Source organism: Marmota flaviventris, chromosome 10, assembly GCF_047511675.1.
Source record: "Marmota flaviventris isolate mMarFla1 chromosome 10, mMarFla1.hap1, whole genome shotgun sequence".
NCBI classification, from domain to species: Eukaryota; Metazoa; Chordata; class Mammalia; order Rodentia; family Sciuridae; genus Marmota; species Marmota flaviventris.
Genome location: NC_092507.1, coordinates 78683805 through 78703537, shown reverse-complemented (window position 1 = coordinate 78703537; position 19733 = coordinate 78683805). Strand labels below are relative to the sequence as shown.

The 19733-nt window shown below is 32.6% G+C and overlaps 1 protein-coding gene and 1 non-coding gene across 5 annotated transcripts in view; both read left to right on the top strand.

Moving 5' to 3' along the window:
• The window catches only part of Evi5 (ecotropic viral integration site 5), a 207220-nt gene that overhangs the window by 138163 nt on the left and 49324 nt on the right, over positions 1-19733 (top strand). The window lies entirely within an intron of this gene.
• LOC114092708 (U2 spliceosomal RNA) lies at positions 13021-13207 on the top strand. The gene has a single exon (XR_003582788.1). It is a non-coding gene; the product is annotated as a U2 spliceosomal RNA (small nuclear RNA).

The following is a 19733-nucleotide window of genomic DNA, read 5'->3' as shown; positions in this document are numbered from 1 at the left end:
AAATTATTCAACCTACTAGTAACTTCAGATATCTTTTTTTTACCCTATAACATAATATGTATATATAAGGTGTGCAAGTTTTCCACATGTGAGTAGATAACAAATTATTTTACAAAGTGCTTATGCTACTTTACTTTCCTACCAACATTTTGCCTAATCCTATGGATTTTACTTTAGACAATTCTTAATGGCTTATACAGGTTAGAGTGTCTCATTGAAAGTTTCATTCCTGAAAAAGAAAAAAATCTTGAGTAAGTCTAAAACTAAATCAGAGGTAATTTGAATGATTTTAAAACGTTTTGGGCTGGGGCTATGACTCAGTGATAGAGCATTTGCCAAGCATCATGGGTGAGGCTCTGGGTTCTATTGCCAGGGAGTGGGGGTACAGCTCTATTTTGAATCATTCATAGCATTTCTATTTCCCTCACCATTCTGGTAGTTCACCTACTTACCCCTTACTTGATCTGTTTAGTAACTTCCCATGCAGCATCTTTTACTCCAGTCTCAGATTTTCTACAGAAATATTAGAGCTATCTTCTAAAACATCAAAACTTGTGTGGACTGCCTTTTAGCTATCAAATCACATTAAAACTTCTTATCGTGAAATCCTTATCTTTTCATTTTTAACTAAACATTTTTTTTAACTTTACTTCTCACTACTACCTAACCAATCCTCTCACTACTACCTAACCAATCCTCTGAATAAACACTGTGCACTCCAAATTATCCTGTTCCTGCAACTTTCATATTATTTCAAAATTGTGTACCCATCTGAATGCTGCTCTATCTTCCTAAATTTCTGTTTTCTCTACTATTTTTTAATTTGTTTTAATTAGTTACACATGACAGTACAATGACCTTGACATATCATACATTTGAATCAGATGGGATATAAAATCTCATTTTTCTGAGTTATACAGGTTGCAGAATTTTGAGGTAGTTCTCCTTCTCTTTCAGGACTTAGGACTAAGTGCTCTTTGGTTAACTTGCTGTTAATTCATTTAGCAAGTATATTTTCAGTAAATATCTCAGTGCTTCAGCATTTATTTATTTAATGCTGATTAAGATTCATAATAGATCTTTTGTTAAAACCTGAAGAGCTCCCTTGTTGGTTATAAAAGCATTATATTTTAGATGACTTTTAGTTGTGGAAATACCTTAAACCATTTTCAAGTTCCACTAGGGGGAGAACTCAACCTAAAGATTTTTATATTTCAAATCCCTTTCAATTAAGTTTTCTAATTAATGGTAATCTTTTGTGAATTAAACTTTTTCTCATAAACCAAATTTTCTCAAATTCATTTAATAAATTTTATTATTATATAATATATTGTTATAATCCTGGTTTTTAGTATAATTGTGAATATCATACTTTTGTAAACATATTTAGATAAAGGAAATATGTTAGGTGAAGAAATACTCATTTTTAGAAGTAATCTAATTTTCTATAGTGTATGTACTTACGAAGATTACATTTATTAAATTTGTTTTCAAAGATTCTTCAGTCAACTTCAAACTTTCAGTCTGATTAAAGTTCATAATCTACCTCTTTTATTATTCTGACATAACTATATCCATATTCTACTTAATATTCTCTAAATACTGCCTCCTCTCTCCCATCTTTGAAAAGGCTGTTTTATCTTAGTGTCTTAGAAAGAACTTAATCATTTTTAAGTGTAAAAGCTTTCAGATTTTAGACATTTTCCTGGCACTGTTTTTAAAAGTTACTGCCACCTACTTTTCTTCCTTCTCAGACAGAATGAGTTACCATTCTGCTAGTGCTTATTTGAGAACAGATTGTGCACCTATAAAATTAAGGTGTTGAATTCCAAGGTATCATCAGATACATGAAATTATTATAATATGTATGTCATTTTAATATCTTTTTCCAGTTCACAGTTACTGTTATGAATTTCAATTGTAATATAGTCATCTTGCTTCATTCAAGTCTCTAATACTTGCTCAGATAAAGTTTGCTTGGCCAAATTTCTGTCTTGATAACATTCTCATCCTAAACACTGTACTCTTAAGCCACCTTTTTTTTTCATAAGTTATTACTTTTTGCTGTAAGTTGTACATATTTTCACTTTTTAATTAAATATATTTTAGCTGCTACATAAAGCATAATAATTGTATAATTTATGGAGTACTATGTGTTGTTTGGATACATATATGCATTGTACAACGTTTAAGTTCAAGACCAGGCCAGGCAGTGTAATGAGACTCTATCAGAAAAAAAGAAAGAATTGAGTTCTTTGTTCTTTCTATAATATATAATAATATTTTATATATATATATATACATATGTGTGTGTGTGTGTGTGTACACTGATTTCTGTCCACTGTGAAACCCTATTCTATTTTTTATATATTTACCATGTTTCAAAATATCATTGACAACTTTAATTCTTCCAAATACTCATAATAAAAATAATAAGTAGTATTACTGAATATTTGATACATACCAGGCAGTGTTCTTAGCCAGTTAAGTATTTGCACTTATTTAATGTTTACCACATCCATTTAAGATAGGTTTTGTTAATGTCCTCATTTAATAGTTCAGTAAACTGAAACCTAGAGGACATTTTAAAATGAAATTTTGTTGTTTGAGGCCCACTCTTTAAATCTTTTCAAGATTAAAATGAATTTTTTTCTTTGTATTAGGACATACTGTCATTATAGTTTTTAAAATTTTCTTAGTAGTATATTAAGAGTATACGCTGCTGTATAACTTTGCTTATTATATAGCTACAGTTATTACAAGTTCCCGGTTCATCAATTTATATCTTTTAGTTCCTTTCCATATCAGGACAAAGTTTAACTCCTGACTCTTCTTAATGAACCCTTTTTGCTCTGATTTCTGTCTACCTTCCTAACTTTATTTTCACTTTCCCCAGCATATATACCCTGAACTTGAGCCATGGTATCCTAGTTAAGAATCCTTCAAATCTTTCATCCCATGACACTTAGTATTGTTCTTCCCACCCTACTTTTTTGACCTTGTTTGTCCTGTTGTGATCAGCCTTTCCTAATAACAACCCAGCTGATTTTTTTTTGTGTTTGCTCTTCTAACATACTCTGTTACAGACCTCTCTTATTCAATTGTCTCATCCTACTGTAATTAATTTTTTTTTTTTTTTTTTTTTTTTAGCTTTCTGGTCTCTATGTACATCTGAAGCTCAATGGGAGTAAGGACCATTATTTAGCTTTATATTTCTAACATCAACATACTAAAGATAATCAAAATGTGTTTATTTACTGAAAGAATGAATGTATAATTGTTTAGTTCCTAAAATATCAATTTGATTTTTAATGTTCTCATTAAAAGCTCAGATGTGAAGAACAGATTAAATTATTAATTTAAATGGGGTGTTGATGATGATTCAGTGAAGATTTATGGAGTACCTACCTTGTGCCAGTCACTATTCAAAACACTTTACCTAGGTTAGTGAACAAAACACAAAAATTTCTTTCCTCATTGAACTTCATGGTAGAAAGAAAAATTAGATGAACAAAATAAATTAAATCACATTGTGTATAATTAGGAATTGGTGAATACAATGAAGAAAAACAATAGGAAAGGGAGGATGGTAATGGTATGAGTTGGGGACTGTTGCTATTTTAATTTTGTGGCTAGGAAATATTCATTGGAACCTGACATTTAAACAAAGATTTGAAGCAGGTGAGACAGGCAAATTTAGGAGAATTCTCTGCTAAGAGTAAGGGCAAAGGGCCTACAGGCAGTGGGAACCATGTCTGAACAGAGCCTCAGGTGGAACAAGAAGGCAAAAATAGAGGAAGTCCAGAGGTAAGTAGGGCCTATTATATACTCTAAGAACTTGGCCTTTCTCCGAGTAATGTGGAAAGTCATTTGAAGGGTTTTGAGCATAGTGTGATTGAGTTAGATGACATTTAATCTATTAAAAAGATTTAATTGAACTTGATTCAGAAAAATTATAAGCCTGTGTAGTATTTAGATTGAAGGAAAATGGTAACTAAAAATTAACTTTTTTCCTTCTGTTGGTGGAATTTTCTACCTTCTATTGATATGAATGTTATTTATTATTTGAACACTTTATTTTTACATTAATACAAATAGAACCATTCTACTTTCCAGATAGTGGGACAAAACACAGAAAAGTTAATTTTTGTTCAGTCAAGGAAAATAGATGAGAATTGAACCCAAGCCTCTTGATAGTTAACCTGTAAATGAGTTTGTATTTTGGTTATTATAAAGAAAAGCATATTGATTTGTCATAACCATGTTAAATCTGCTAGAGCACATCTTTAAATTTATGCTGCTTTGTTAAAACTAATGGAAAGTTTTTCATTTAAAACAGGGTAGGTCTATTCAAATCCAGCTTTTGGTTCTCTTCCTGGTACCCAGTAACATTTACCCACTTTCGTTAGTTTGCCCAACAGTTAACCTCTAGGGATGCCTCAGATGGGCAATACCCCAACCACTCTTGACTTAAGAAAACACCTACTCAAAATTCTGTTCTGACATAGAATGCAGCAGCTAGGTTTAAATCAGTGTACCCAGATCAGCACGTAATTTTGGCAGAGATAGAAAGGAAGTGATAAAACCATTACTATTAACTTTAAAATATTATATTTTTTAAATTATGCAAAATTATGAGATTACTGAGTGATGGATTTTACCGTAAAGCTTTGTAATTAATCTGTACTTTCCAATTTCCTGAGCTAATTTGTTAATAGTTTAATGAAGGATGAGAGTTTATATGCCAAGTCTAAGCTAACACACTTCTTTTTTGGAAGATACCACCACCACCACAAAACAACAGTTATTTTTGGTTACTAGTTTGAACAACTTAAATGTTAAAATACTTTTTTATCTTTCTTTAAGAATTTTTCAATTTTAAGCATTTTTAAATTTGAGAAAATAGCTATTTTGTATCTGGTCTTTTTTTTTCATGGGAAATTTTTTTTAGTATATTTTCATTGTACAGAATAATGGGTTTTGTTGTAGCATATTCATACATGCTAAGTAATTGTATCTAATCTTAACACTGATTCTCAACAAAGAAGTTGGATATATAGACACTTACTCAACTTGCTACTTTGTCATTAGGGATTGTGAAATTCTGTTCAAATTTTTTTCCCTAAAATGCTCAGTGATGATTCTTTGTTATCCAACTTCCATATGCAATTAATTTTAAAGAGAGGTTTTTAGAATGTTGCTTCAACTAGAAATGAAAATTATCATGGACATCCCCTAAGACCAACTCATAGCAAGGTCTCCTTAAGGAAGGAGGATAAAATCTTAAGTACCTTAATATCAGTGATCATCTTGCACTTATAAAAATTAGCTCATGTATATCTAGCATTCAGATTTTGATTTCTAATGCCATTCTTCAGTAAATGGAACTAGGAGTCCTCAAAGAAATGACTGATTCTGTAACTGTGTCAGGAAAGTACAAGATAAGCCTGTAACATCTTGTAATGCCAGAAAGTAAGGAAATGCTCAAGGAAAGCTTTTAGGGGTGTGTTAAAGAGACAGAGGAGCCCGCTTGAAAGAGCTCCTAATAGGCAAACAGAACAATTTGAGGGGAAAAAATACATTTAAAGTAGTAGTGGATTTTTAACCCAGAGTGTAAAATAAATATGTTTGTCCATGTGATATAATGATTGAATAAATTAATAAATGGGGCAGTAGAGACAAATATGCAGAAGGATTCCAAGTAATTTTTGTAGATACTCTGTCCTCAAGAATGGAAAGTATGAATCTCTACTCCTCAAGTGGACTACACATAGTGACTTCCCTCCAAAAGGTACTGTTTGGAAAGTACAGGGGTAAAAGAGTAACCTTGCAGTGCAGAAACCTGAAAAACACTACTTAAGCAAGATAATCAAGGATAACATCATCAGTCACAAATCACACTGGTATTTATACACCCTTGCTATGATGTGATGTGGTGAAAATGGAAACTTCATCTCCTTAGTCTTCCTCCCAGTAATCTATAACCTTAGTGTTAAGCATGAGAAAAATATCAAATTCCAGTGTAGACATCTTCCAAAACACCTGAATGGTAACATCTCCAACCTGTGAAGATTATGAAAAGCAACCACAGTCTGAGAAACTGTTGGAGGTAAAAGGAACCTAAGGAAAATAACAAATAAATATAGTATAGTATTTTGGATAAAATCCTAGAACAGGAAAAAAAAAAAGACAGGTTTAAAAATAAGAAAATCAAGCTAGTGGCACATGCTTATAATCCTAGTGACTTGGGAGGCTGAGGCAGAAGGATCGCGATTTTGAGGCCAGCCTTAGCAATGTAGCAAGACCTTGTTCTCAAAAGAAAAATAAAAAAGAGCTACAGGAGCTGGGGTTGTGGCTCAGTGGTAGAACAGTTGCCTAGCATGTTTGAAGCCCTAGGTTTGATCCTCAGCGCCACATAAAAAAAAATAAATAAAATAAAGGTATTGTGTTCATCTACAACTAAAAAAAAAAAAATTTAAAAGAGGTGTAGCTCAGTAGTAAAGGCCTCTAGGTTAAATCTCTAGTACCCACCCTCCCCAAAAAGTGTGTGTGTGTGTGTGTGTGTGTACACACACACACACACACACTCACATACACATATAGACACATATATAAAATATATGAACAACTATGGATTTTAATTAGTTATAATGTATCAATATTGGGTCATCATTTATAACAGCATAATATAAGATGTTAATCATAAGGGAAACTGAATGCCTGGGGTACATGAGAACTCATCTCATTTTTTCTGTAAGTTAAAAGTATTCTAAATATGTCTAATATTAACAAAATAGTATATGTGATTTCATGGTTTTTAGAAACTTATGAAATTATATAATTTTAAATATTGATCACAAAATTGATTCATTTCTAATTAAACTATAATTTATAAGAAACATTTTTCTAGCTTTTAGACTTTATGTAAATGCTGATCTTTTCATTTGTGCCCTTATCTGGTCCTATAAAAAGTATCACTTTAACACATTCTGTATGTGTGTGTATGTGTTTATGTATTTTCTTTTGAAATGGGATTAGTCTTAGCATTGAAAAGTGCTAGAGGAAAAAACTCCAATTTCTTTTCTCCATTTTACATTTTTTGAAGATATTTTTATGAATTTTTTGATTACTAAAAAGAATATTCAAACCTTTGTGTCCATGACTTTAAGTTACAGGAAACTATTTTGAAAACTTATTAGTAGTACGTGATATGAATATGATTTGTGTTTAGATGTTTCAAATGAGTCACCTTGAAGTCACGAAGAGGCTAACCCTTACCACATTTACCGTTCTGATTAATTTTTCTCGGGGTTAAGTACAAATCAGTAGTAACTTACTATGGCTTAGTGGTTGCTATTGATGTTTCAGTTTGGTTATATTGATTAATCAAGTTGATTACTTATCACATTTCACGGATTTACTCAAATCATTGGGTTTTGTTCTGCTATAGTAATTTCATATGCAGTTATAACTTGCTTTGAACATTTTTGCTTTAATGCATGAATTAAAAATAACAAATTAGAATGTAAAAATTCTGCCATGTTGCAAGTTAATATGATGGCCTCTGTGACCGTTGAACCTAGTTTCATAAGACGGTCTTAAAAAAAAAAAGTGTTATTTAACCTTTAAAACAGTAAAGGAATTGTTTTTTAAGTTATCTCTAAAACGGTTTGATTTTTACAAAACTTAGAGAAGTTCACTATACTTTGTGTACCATAATTTCAGTTTTTATTAGACTTTTCATCTGTGGATATAATATAAAACATTTTTTAAACGTAAGCTTTACACTTGTATTTGAGACTAAGCAACCTGCATTGTGTCATGACCCATCTAATACCACAAACCTTCTGTAATACTGCTCCCAGAGAAAAACCCACATCCTATGTATAACCTTAGATTTATTTTGAAATCTCTATGAAAAGAGCATAAGGAGATTACTAATTGTTTCTGTTATTTCCTTTAAGGGTGTGATGTCTATCTGTAAGCGATGTTTTCAATTTTAATTGCCAGGATTAAAATGTTAAGATGTATTAAGTAGTTATTTCATGTTTTAAAGTTAATATGTAAGACCTTAATAACTAATTATCAGCCTTTGAAAAATTAAATTTCTGAAGGAAATTCAAAAAAGGAGAAGGCTGTGGCACTTCCAGCAGCCAATACATACAATCTAAAAAAACCAATGGCTAGTACGATACTAGTAAAAATTGCAAATTTAAGTGATAAACTACCTTTCCTTTATATTTTACTAATTCCTGTTCTTATTTTTATTTGTACTCTAGATTTGTGTTCTTTATGTAAGTTCTTAGGATGGGTGCATAGTTCCAACATTACTTCTATAGTATTTTGGGGAGGGGGGTTATGATTTGTTTTTGGTACTGGAAATCAAACTCAATTACAGTATTTTTTAAATTTATTAATCACACATCAATAGGAGAACATTTAAACCATGGTATATTCATACTCTAGAATATTTGACTTCCTTTAGGAAGAATAAGGAAATATCTCTATAAGACATTAAGTGATTAAAAAGCAAATTATGGGAGGGGCTGGTGTTGTGCCTCAACAGTAGAGCGTTCCCCTAGCGTTCCCTTAGCGTGTGGGAACCACTGTATTTGTTCCTCAGCACCATATAAAAATAAATAAAACAAAGGTATTGTGTCCAACTACAATTTAAAAATATATGCATATATATATGTGTGTATATATATTTATAATTTTTTTTTTAAGCAAATTATGGGGCTGGGGTTGTGGCTGTGCGGTAGAGTGCTTGCTCAGCACATACGAGGCGCTGGGTTCAATCCTCAGCACCACATAAAAATAAATAAATAAATAAAGCTATTGTGTGCAACTACAACTAAATATATATATATATTTTTAGAAAAGCAAATTATGGACAGAGTATTTGTCATATTTCCACTTGCATGAGTTAAATAATTTATGCAGGTATCTGTATATGAGTGTTTATGTAAAGTGTGTGCATGTGTGTTGAAGACAGAATATGCTTATCTGTACATTTTAAGTATATAATGAGTACATTACTATATATGCTTTTAAATCCATATGCATATATGTTTTTGTTACGTATAGTGATCTCCATCAAAACTGTTGAAATATTCACCCTGGACATTATAAAGAGCTTGATGCACAGGAGTAGCAAAGGGTAGGAGCTCACTCTTTATATGAATTATACAATTATCATAGTTTTCAAAATGCACATTCATTTAAATAACTTTTAAGGTAACCATTGCTAGACAGAATATAAGAATCAAAATTCCCAAATAATTATAAGAAAAAAGCAACAAAGGAATCTGGTCAACTTAGCGAAAGTACAGCACTTGTTCTATGGCCCTAATATCCCCGAGTTGTCTGGATCCTGCCTACTTCTGTGATACCTCTTTTATTTTAATTTTTTTTTTAGTTGTAGATGGACACAATACCTTTATTTTATTAATTTATTTATTTATGTGCTACTGAGGATCAAACCCAGTGCCCCATGCGTGCAAAGCAAGCACGCTACCACTGAGCCACAACTCCATCCCCTCTCTGGTACCTCTTAACCTACATTCCCCTTTACAAGTTGATTGAAGCAACATCCACTTTTTTGCGTTTCTCAAATAAAGATCTTTCATTCCTACATTAAGGCTTTTGTTCTTTCTCTTTCCTACATTTTCAGTTTCCTTGATCTTCTCATGGCTGGTTCCTTCTCATCATTTAAATCTCAGCAGTTACTGACTCAAAGATTTTTCCTGATCATCATATAAAGTAGGACCCTTACTCACTCTATGTCATCATCATATTTTACTTTTGGTGGGGGGTACTGATGATTGAACTAAGGGTCACTCAACCACTGAGCCACATCCCCAGCCCTATTTTGTATTTTATTTAGAGACAAGGTCTCACTGAGTTGCTTAGCTTTTGTTGAGGCTGGCTTTGAATTCGTGATCCTCCTGCCTCAGCCTCTTGAGTTGCTGGGATTACAGGCATGCACGGCCACTGTGCTCAGCTTTTTTACATTTTTAATGACTCTTACCAGTGTCTGAGTTTATCTTCACTTTAAAAATTAACTTTCATACATTTTATACATATATTAGAACTTTGTCATATTTACTACTGTATGCCTATTACCTGGCATATAATAGGTACTGAAAAATTTTGCTGAATTAATTTTTATAAAGGAGAAAACAGTCACAAACAAGAGGAACATTCTATACCATTAAGAACAGGTACCAGGTTCTAATTATAGACAATCCTCAGACTTAGAATTTTTCAACTTTATGTTGGTGCAAAAATGATATGCTTTTAGTAGAAATGAGACTTCAGATTTTGAATTTTGATGTTTTTGTGCTACTGATATGCTGAATACTGTTGTCTCCCAAGTAGCAGTGAGCTGCTGCTGCCCATCAGTCACATAATCCCCAAGGTAAATAACCAGTACTCTGCAGTGCAATGTGTTGCTGACCTGTGATGTTCATAAACTGGGTTTATTAGATATACTTTGGATTTTTACAATCGGACATAACCCCATTATAAATTGAGGAGCATCTACATTTTAAATAAATACATATTTACATATTTAAATAAAGATACATTTATTTATATAAATGTTGCTCCAGAGGTAGATTAAAACATCTCAGAATTACACCAACCATCTGACAAAAAAGTAAATAATAATGTTTCTAAAAGGTAAAAAAATATTTTCCACCAAAAGCAACCTGAGAAGAAAAGGAGCATAACCTAATGCAATAAACTTTAAAAACTTACAGCTAACAAAATAAATAGGCAGTTATAGAGCAGAGAGCCCCAGCAAATCATGGCTTCCTAAGTCAGCTGTCTGTTCCCTCCTGTCCCACACTCCAAGCTCTGTAGGCAAGTCAGCAGAATCCTAAGAGAATTCATTCACATCCCAAGGGTGGAGAGAAAGAAAACAAGTGTTTAATTTTCCAACTGGGAAGTGGTAGAGACTTCTCCAAGAACCAAGGCAGTGAGAGAGATGAGACATAGACACCTGTCTTAGCTAAAACGAAGGCCTAGAGCAACCATCATGCTTACTTTTGAGATACACTCAGAATCCTAAACTTAGCTTGGGGGATATAGTCCCCAAATTAAATGGTGCAAAATATCTAAGAACATCTCAGAAGAGTAAATAGAGCCCGAGTTTAGCCAGGTTCTTTCTCTCCTTGTGCTGTTCCCTTAGTTGAAAAGTGAGAGTGAATTTGAGAGTGGAAGACAAAAGAAATGGATCTCAAATGCTGCAGAGAGTTATTGTTAGCCAAATTATTAGAGTATTTGGAACACGTGGACAGTCATATACTATGAACATGATGAAAAGAGATGGCTTGGCATTATGGTTTATGTTATTATAACAGAGAAAGAGAGAGCATTTGCAAATCAAAAGTTCCAGTGGGGAGGATAGGTATTTCAAGGATAAGAAAGGAATTACAGTGACTTCACACTGTAAAAACAACATAAATTCAATAAAGTTCAGATATCAAAAAACAAGATGATAATATGAGGTCAACAGGAAGATTTCTAAGAAAACAAACTGAAGCCAGCATATTATTGCAGAAATCACAAAAGTTTAATCTATTCAGTGAATAAAATTATATTCAGTCGATGATACTAAAATGTAAAAAATATTGGCATGGAGGAAAAGCTTGAAATAATCAGAATAAATAAAAAGAATATAGAACTATTAGCTAACAGACATAGATGACAGATAACATAACAATAAGTATAATTGGTATTCTGTAATATACATAAGATATATTCAAAATAAAAAACAAGTCAAGCACAGTAGTGCATGCTTGTCATCTCAGCAGCTCAGAAGGCTGAGACAGGAGGATCCCAAGTTTGAGACCAGCCTCAGCAATTTAGACTCTGTCTCAAAATAAAAACGTAAAAGTTCTGGTGATATAGCTTAGTGGTAGAGTGCCTCTGGGTTCAATCCCCAATCAAAGGAAGGAAGGAAGAAGGGAGAAAAAGAAAAGAGAAAGATAAGTTAGTTAACCACTGAGTACATTTTAATTTAACAGTCCTAGTGAGGCTTGGCTGTGCTTACATCAAGCCTCCTGTGAGGAGAAATACACTTAAGGTTCCAGTGGGGAGGATAGGTATTTCAACGATAAAAAAAGAATTACAGTGACTTCACACAAAGGGACCTTGCTACAAAAAGAGAATTTATTATTTTTGTTTCATTTTGGGTTTTTGTTTTTGTTTTGTTTTGTTTTGTTGCAGTTCTGAGGGTCAAACCCAGGGCCTCAGGCATGCCTGCTAGCACTGTGCCACTGAGCCACATCTCTAGCCTGTGAGAATTTATTTCTTAATCTGGATAAAGTCTTGTTTAAAAGAAAGATGTAGTGATAAGAATCCAGAGTAAGGAAGTAGTCATCATAATAGTCATCAAGCTTAAAGAAGAGGATCTGGAGTAACAGCAATAGGGGTAAAATGACAAAAAGAGGAAATAATTTTCACATGGATCCAGAAGAGCCTTTTGGAATTAATTCTTGAAAAAGTTTTGGTATCTGATTCACACCACTGTCTAAAGGACTTGTCAGGATCTTAATTTAGCTAGTATGACAGTGTTTATCATTAGCAAATGGAATATATCACCATACATCTTTTTCTTATCCAAAAAAGACACAACACAAAAGAGTGCCTATTGGTCCTATTTGAAGTTTAATTCTGTGGTATCCAAGAAAAGGCCAAAGAATAAAAACAGAGATGAATCTTTTACTGAGCTAGCTCCCATAAGTGAAAAATAAGGAATCAAAATAATTCCATTATATAGAAAATGAATCAAATTTTCTTTAGCTACAGAGTTTTCCAGCCATGTGAGCACTTTCAGTTAACAAAGTAAAACTTAATGAGTGCCTATTTGATACTTTTCCTTTTATAGCAAGTCTTCTCTTTCTTAGAGGTATTGTGGTTGGTGGAACACTAACAATATACTTTTTCAGAATTTTAGTCCTATTCTATAGAATACTTTTTCTCAGTGAGACAGATGACAAAAGTAACAGGCCGATCACTTCTGAACCTTTTGGCTAGGATAAGTGTAGTATCCATTCTTATCAGTTTAATATCTGATATATCCTCTATCCAAGGACAAGTTATCAAATGGATTTGGAGCAGGGAGATGAAATAGGAGCTTGCTCTACCCTCTCCATATATCCCCCTGGTATTGCAGTCTTCCAGGAACAGTGTATCCCCTTGGGGGGAAGATAGATAGCTAAAAGTCTTTTATGTATGATTAAAATGATACCAAATATAGACAGAGTTATATTTGTTTGTTTGTTTTATGGTGCTGGAGATGAACCAAGGGCCTTATCCATGCTATCCATGCACTGTACCGAGCTTCACCCCCAACCCTGGAGAAAGTTCTTTGAATTTCATAGGATTAAAAAATTAAACCTAGGCGGCATGATGGCACATGCCTGTTATCCCAGCCTGTCAGGAGGCTGAGATAGGAGGATTGCGAATTCAAAGCCAGCTTCAGCAATGGCGAGGCACTAAGCAACTCAGAGAGACTCTGTCTCTAAGTAAAATACAAAATAGGGCTGGGAATGTAGTTCAGTGGTTGAGTGCCCCCAAGTTCAATCCCAATACCAAAAAAAAAAGGCAAAAACAAAAAACCATAAATAAATAAATTCTATAGGTTAGTCTCTTACTAAGAAACCAAAAAAGCCTGGTTGTGGTGGCATACACCTATAATCCCAGCAACTTGGGAGGCTAAGGCAGGTGGATAACAAGTACAAGTTCAAAGCCAGCTTCAGCAACTTAGTGAGACCCTAAACAACACAACCAGACCCTGCCTCAAAATAAAATAGAAAAAGGGGATTTGGGATGTGGCTCAGTAGTTAAGTGCCATGGGTTCAATACCCAGTACAAAAAAAAGAGAGAGACCCAAAAAACCCCCGCAATTACCAATATTTATTGTTTATATTTTACCAAATATTTGTAAAGGTAAATAATAAAATACATATATAAATAACAAAATATGTATTTACCAGTGTATTATATAAAAAGCTGTCTTCTAGTGCTATTCTTATAAGTTTTCTGCTTTTAAGATATTTAATTTTCTTTGCCTATGTCTTCCATAACTAACTCCCTTTATCTAACCTGCAACCTTTATATATATATATATATATATATATATATATATATATATATATATATATATATATATCATACCTATTTGGTTTGAAAAAGGAATAAAACTATTCCTTAGAGTTTCATTGGAGTAGGAGGTTTTTCTGTTTTAGCTTGAACAAATACATTCTTCAAAAAAGCTAACAGTGTCATGAAAAACAAAAAATACAGAAGGGACTATCATACATTAAATGAGACTAGGGAGATATAATAACCAAATATAGCATGAACCTTAGTTTGATTTTGGACAGAAATAAAACATTTGAATCGTTTGGGGAAAATTTGAATAGGAACTGTATATGTTCAATGATATTACGGAATTACTGTTAAATTATTATAATGGCATTTGGTTACATAGGACAGTTCCTTATAAGATGCATTTTGGAGTTTATAGTAAAATGTCATGATATCTGTAATTTATGTTCAAATGGTTCAGAAAAAATATGTTTGCATACATAAGTACATTGCATGCATAATATATGTTGGATTATGAATAGAAAGAACAGAAGCTAATATGGCAATATACTAATTGGTAAATAAAACTAAAGGGCATATGGTGTCATTTTACTGTTACTTCAGCTCTTCTATAGATTTGAAAATTTTGAAAACTAGAATGTAAATAAAAACCTAGATCTTTTATATTTGCCTCCTGGTCTAAGGTGCTTTCTACTACCTCACTGTTACATCTAGTACATTAACTAGATGTTAACTGGTTCAGTTCTCAAAAACTCGTTAATGAATTGTTTGATCATATAGGGTATTTAAAAACCCACATCTTGAAACACAGCTTTTAAAATCAGCTATCTTCCTGTCTAAGGAAGTGTTCTTCCTGTGGCAAGATAGGGTAAATTATAACCAACATTAAGAACATAGATAAAGAAACAAACAAGAATGGCCTTTTAGACATGCTTATTACAATTTCTTTTTAGCAAAATAAACCTGAATAAATTTATACATTTAAGCAGGTTTGAAGTTCTTTTCTTTCTCTTGCCTTTTTTAATGGTTATGCATTACTAAACCCACTTTCTCCCCAAACACTTGTTCAGAGCAACTTAACATCATACTCATCTTGGTTTTATTGCACTGTAACATACAAACACATGTTGCTTAGAACCATAGAAAATACTTTTTTAAATTTTCTTTTTAATCTTCTGGCTTGCTGTACCACCACATTTAATTATTCAACTTTTAAATGGTGTATTGGAATGAAGTAGATGTAGGTAAAGTTACCTCTGAATAAAATATCTACTTCCTACTACACAGATAGTTTTTCTACTTTTTTTTATTAGTTGCTCAAGACAATACAATGATCTTGACATATCATACATTTGATTCAAATAGGGTATGAATTCTCATTTTTCCACGCGTACAGATTGCAGGATCACATTGGTTATACATCATGTGTATACATACAGCAATCCTAGTGTCAGTTGTATTTTGCTGCCCTCCCTATCTATCCCCCCCTCTCCTCCCCTCCCCTAACATCACTTTTTCTATTTTTTTTTTTTTTTTTGTGGGCCACACTTGTTGGTTTTTCAGTAAACTATAGATTATGTGACACACACTAGGCACATCTGTCTCTTCCTCTTCATTCCTTTTATTGTGGGAATAAAGTAGGTGAATGTATATGGCAAAGGCCACTAGTAGTCCAGGTAGTTGAACACAAAAATCACTGCTCTTAGTACAGTATTCCTCTATACGCACACTTGTTATATTAGAGAATATAGCTTATTTTACTATGTCAAACCGTTGCCAAATAAATAAGTTAAAAAATTGGAATATTTCCCTCATTTATTTTCATATCTCTTTACAAATATTGATGCTTCCAAGTGTTTAAAGAATTATTTTCCTGGTCCCCAAATCTTTGGTTTTTCTTCATTCTTTAAAACAGTTACCTTAGTTATTGGTCATAGGGGTCATGTGTGTGGAATTTTCTCAGATCCTAAACATTTTGTTTAGTTCCTCATCATACCTTACCAAACTTTAAAATAATATTTTCTGTTTGAGAGCTAGGTTAACCAAGAAAAGGATTTGAGTTCAAAATTGAACCAACCCCTGAAGACAGGGAACTGACCAGCTGAAACTTAACATGGAAAATAATGTGAAGTGAAACTGATAGCAGAATTGAAAGAAATTAAATTAAGGACTCTTGACAGTTTCCCTCTATTTATGTTTTAAAATATATTCACTCTGGAAATGTGGAGAATATATGTAAATAAGTTTGTGAGTCTTGGTCATTTACCATGGTGCATTTTTGTTATATGTAAAATTAAACTAAAACATAATAAAATTAAACAGGGAAAATACTATTGAACATCCTTAGGAAATAGATTATCCTATTAGGAATTTAATAATAGTGGGATATGATTATATATATATTAATGGCTTGTACTCAGAATTTTGAATTAGTGTTTAAAAAGGGTTGATTTTCTTATTAAGACCACTGTGTTTCAAATGTAGCCTACACTATGGCTATATCAGAGCAGATTTCAAAGCATACTGGTTTTCAGGACCCCCTTCCAGTTATTTAGAATTCAGTAGGTCAGGAGTCTGTTTTCTTCATCTTTATGTTTATAAAAATTCCAAAATGATACTTCTCCACAGTCATCTTTGGTAACCATTGTTTTAAATATTTCCTAGGTTATATTGTTTATATTATTGTATTCACTTAGCCATATCTTTAAAAATATTTATTTGGGTAAAAACTTTATTTTGGTCAACACAGATGCCAGTTTATACTGGCTTAGATTATAAAGAGGACTTATTGCCTCATATAATTAAAAAGTTTAGAAGTATAATATACTCTGAAAAGGTTTGATTTGTGCTCCAATACGTCATTAACCATGATACTATAGACTGCTCTCTTTGTCATTTCTGCCCTCAAAAGGTTTTCCTCCTTATGTAAAATTGACTAAAAAATGAGCTTTGTTTAGCTGGGGATATAGCTCAGTTGGTAGAGTGCTTGCCTTACATGCACAAGGCCCTGGGCTCAATCCCCAGCACCACCACCACCAAAAAAAAAAAAAAGAGAGAGAGCTTTATGTCCATATACAAATTGAGTATCCCTTATCAAAAGTCACATGAAATCAGGGATTGGAATTTTCCACTTGTAACATCATGATAGTGTTCAAAGAGTTTTAGAGTTTGGAGCATTTCAGATTAGAAAAGCTCAATGTGTATGATTAAATCTTAGTATAAATTAAGAATTTATTAAAACAATAGAGCTTAAAAATAGTGTCAAGTTATAATTCATCTCTGTAATCTTTTTTAAGTTATGTTCATTTCATCCCTTTTTTAAAATATGGATTTTTTTAATTGTAGATGGACACAGTATGTTTATTTATTTATTTTTATATGGTGCTGAGGATTGAACCCAGTGTCTCACACATGCTAGGCAAGCGCTCTATCATGGAGCTCTAGTCCCAGCCTTCATTTCTGTAATCTTTTGCAGTAGATTTTGTGGTTATTCCTATCTCCCATTATATAGTGTCAACAGTATTGAAATTATCCCACCCTAACCGCATAGGTAGGACCTGATTTGTAGGGTCTAGACAAATCATAATAATCACATCTTGTTTGCAGTTATTGATTCAGTGGTTGCTCAAATAATGTGACATTCAAAAATTTTACTCAGTTATGGTGTATAGCTTCTTTTTAAAAAAGTTTCTTGGGCTGGGTTGTAGCTCAGTGGTAGAGTGCTTGCCTTTCACATGTGAGGCTCTGGGTTTGATCCTCAGTACCACATAAAAAAATAAATAAAAATAAAGATATTCTGTACATCTACAACTAAAAAAAATTTCTTTTTAGTTGTTGATAGACTTTTTATTAATTTATACGTGGCGCTGAGAATAGAACCCAGTGCCTCACACATGCCAGGCAAGTATGCTACTGAGCAATAGCCCCAGCCCCGATGGTGTATAGCTTCTTATTCTGGATGTTATTATAGGTTGAGCATCTCTAATCTGAAAATCCAAAATGCTCCAAAATATGAAAAATTTGAAAGTAACTTGATGTCATGTGTGCAAATTCCACACCTGACTTTACATGATAGATTGCAGTCAAATGAAGTGTGCTGAGAATAATGTATAAAATTACTTTTAGCCTATGTGAATAGGAGTTTATAAAACATTAATCAATTTCTTGTTTAGACCTGAGTCCCACTCCTGAGATATCTCATTATGCATATGCAAATATTTTTAAAAATCTGGTATCCAAACAAACATTTTGGAGGAGGAATACTTAATCTGTATTACTTGTCAGTAGTAATACAGAACCTTATTCAGTAGAACAAAGGATAGATTTTTAAATGAAGAGTCAGTAAGTAACCTTTAGAAGATGTGACTTTTTATATATGTAAATGAAGTACAGTGTGGACCAGTGCTTACTTTTTATCAGATAGTGGGAAGAAATGGGAAATGAATTGTTTTATGTAGTTTTTACTTTATAAGATATTCATCTACCATCTTGGCAATCTTATTTTTTTATAAATTTCAAAGTAAGTTACATTGTTACACTTTATCCTTAAACACTTAACATGCATATCATATCATTAACTAAGTTCTTGTTGACATTTTGTATCAGAGCCTTATAAACAAAACTGTCTAGTTTAAGGCCTTAAAAGGAATCATTATTATAGACATCATAATTGTAGTTGCCAACATCCAAAAATATATCAGAGAGTGAAATGTACATCTATGCCTTTTACAAAGGTTACTTTATGCTCTTTTGATGTAAAGATTCATTTATGATGAGACAAAAGGTATGCATTTAAGGTCTCCAGTGAAAGTACAGAATATCAAAATTGTTGATATTGAGTCTCTTTTTCTTTAAGTCTGTTACTTTCCAATTAGTTGTACTTAGGAAACTAGCTAACTGGCAATCTGTTGTTATCAGCTAGACCAAAAGAAAACCTCAAGAAAATGCAGGTTTCTGGTAAATTTATTAGTGTAGCTGACATTTTCCCACCTGCTTATCAGAAACAAACATGTGGACACTGTTTGAAAATAGAAAGCTATAAAAATACTTGGAAAAATCTAAATCATTAGATAATTAACTGTCTCGGGCTGCATGCAGTGGTGCACGCCTGTAATCAGCTTGGGAAGCTGAGATAGGAGGATTGCAAGTTCAAAACCAGCCTCAGCAGTGGCAGAGGCACTTAGCAACTCAGTGAGACCCTCTCTCTAAATAAAATACAAAATAGGGCTGGGGGTGTGGCTCAGTGGTTGAGTGCAATCTCTGGTACCAAAATAGAAAAAAAAAAAAAGAAAAAGAAAAGCAAGATAATTAACTGTTTCAGAAATGAAATAAAATTGATACCCACTTAGAATATAGTAATTTTTTGTATGCTTTTGGTATTGTAAATATATATTCCAGTTGAATACTTACAGAGTATCCTAAAAGACTTTGAAGTAACATCTTAAATGACTGCCTGTTAGAACAACATAAAAATCACAGACTTTTAGATAAATAGTAATTTGAACATTTTAATTTATTAAATAACATTTAAGGTAATTCTCACTTTTTACTTCTGTTTTGAATTTTTCTTACTGCAGGGTCACTGCTAGAACCTGGAACTGCCTAATTAGCTT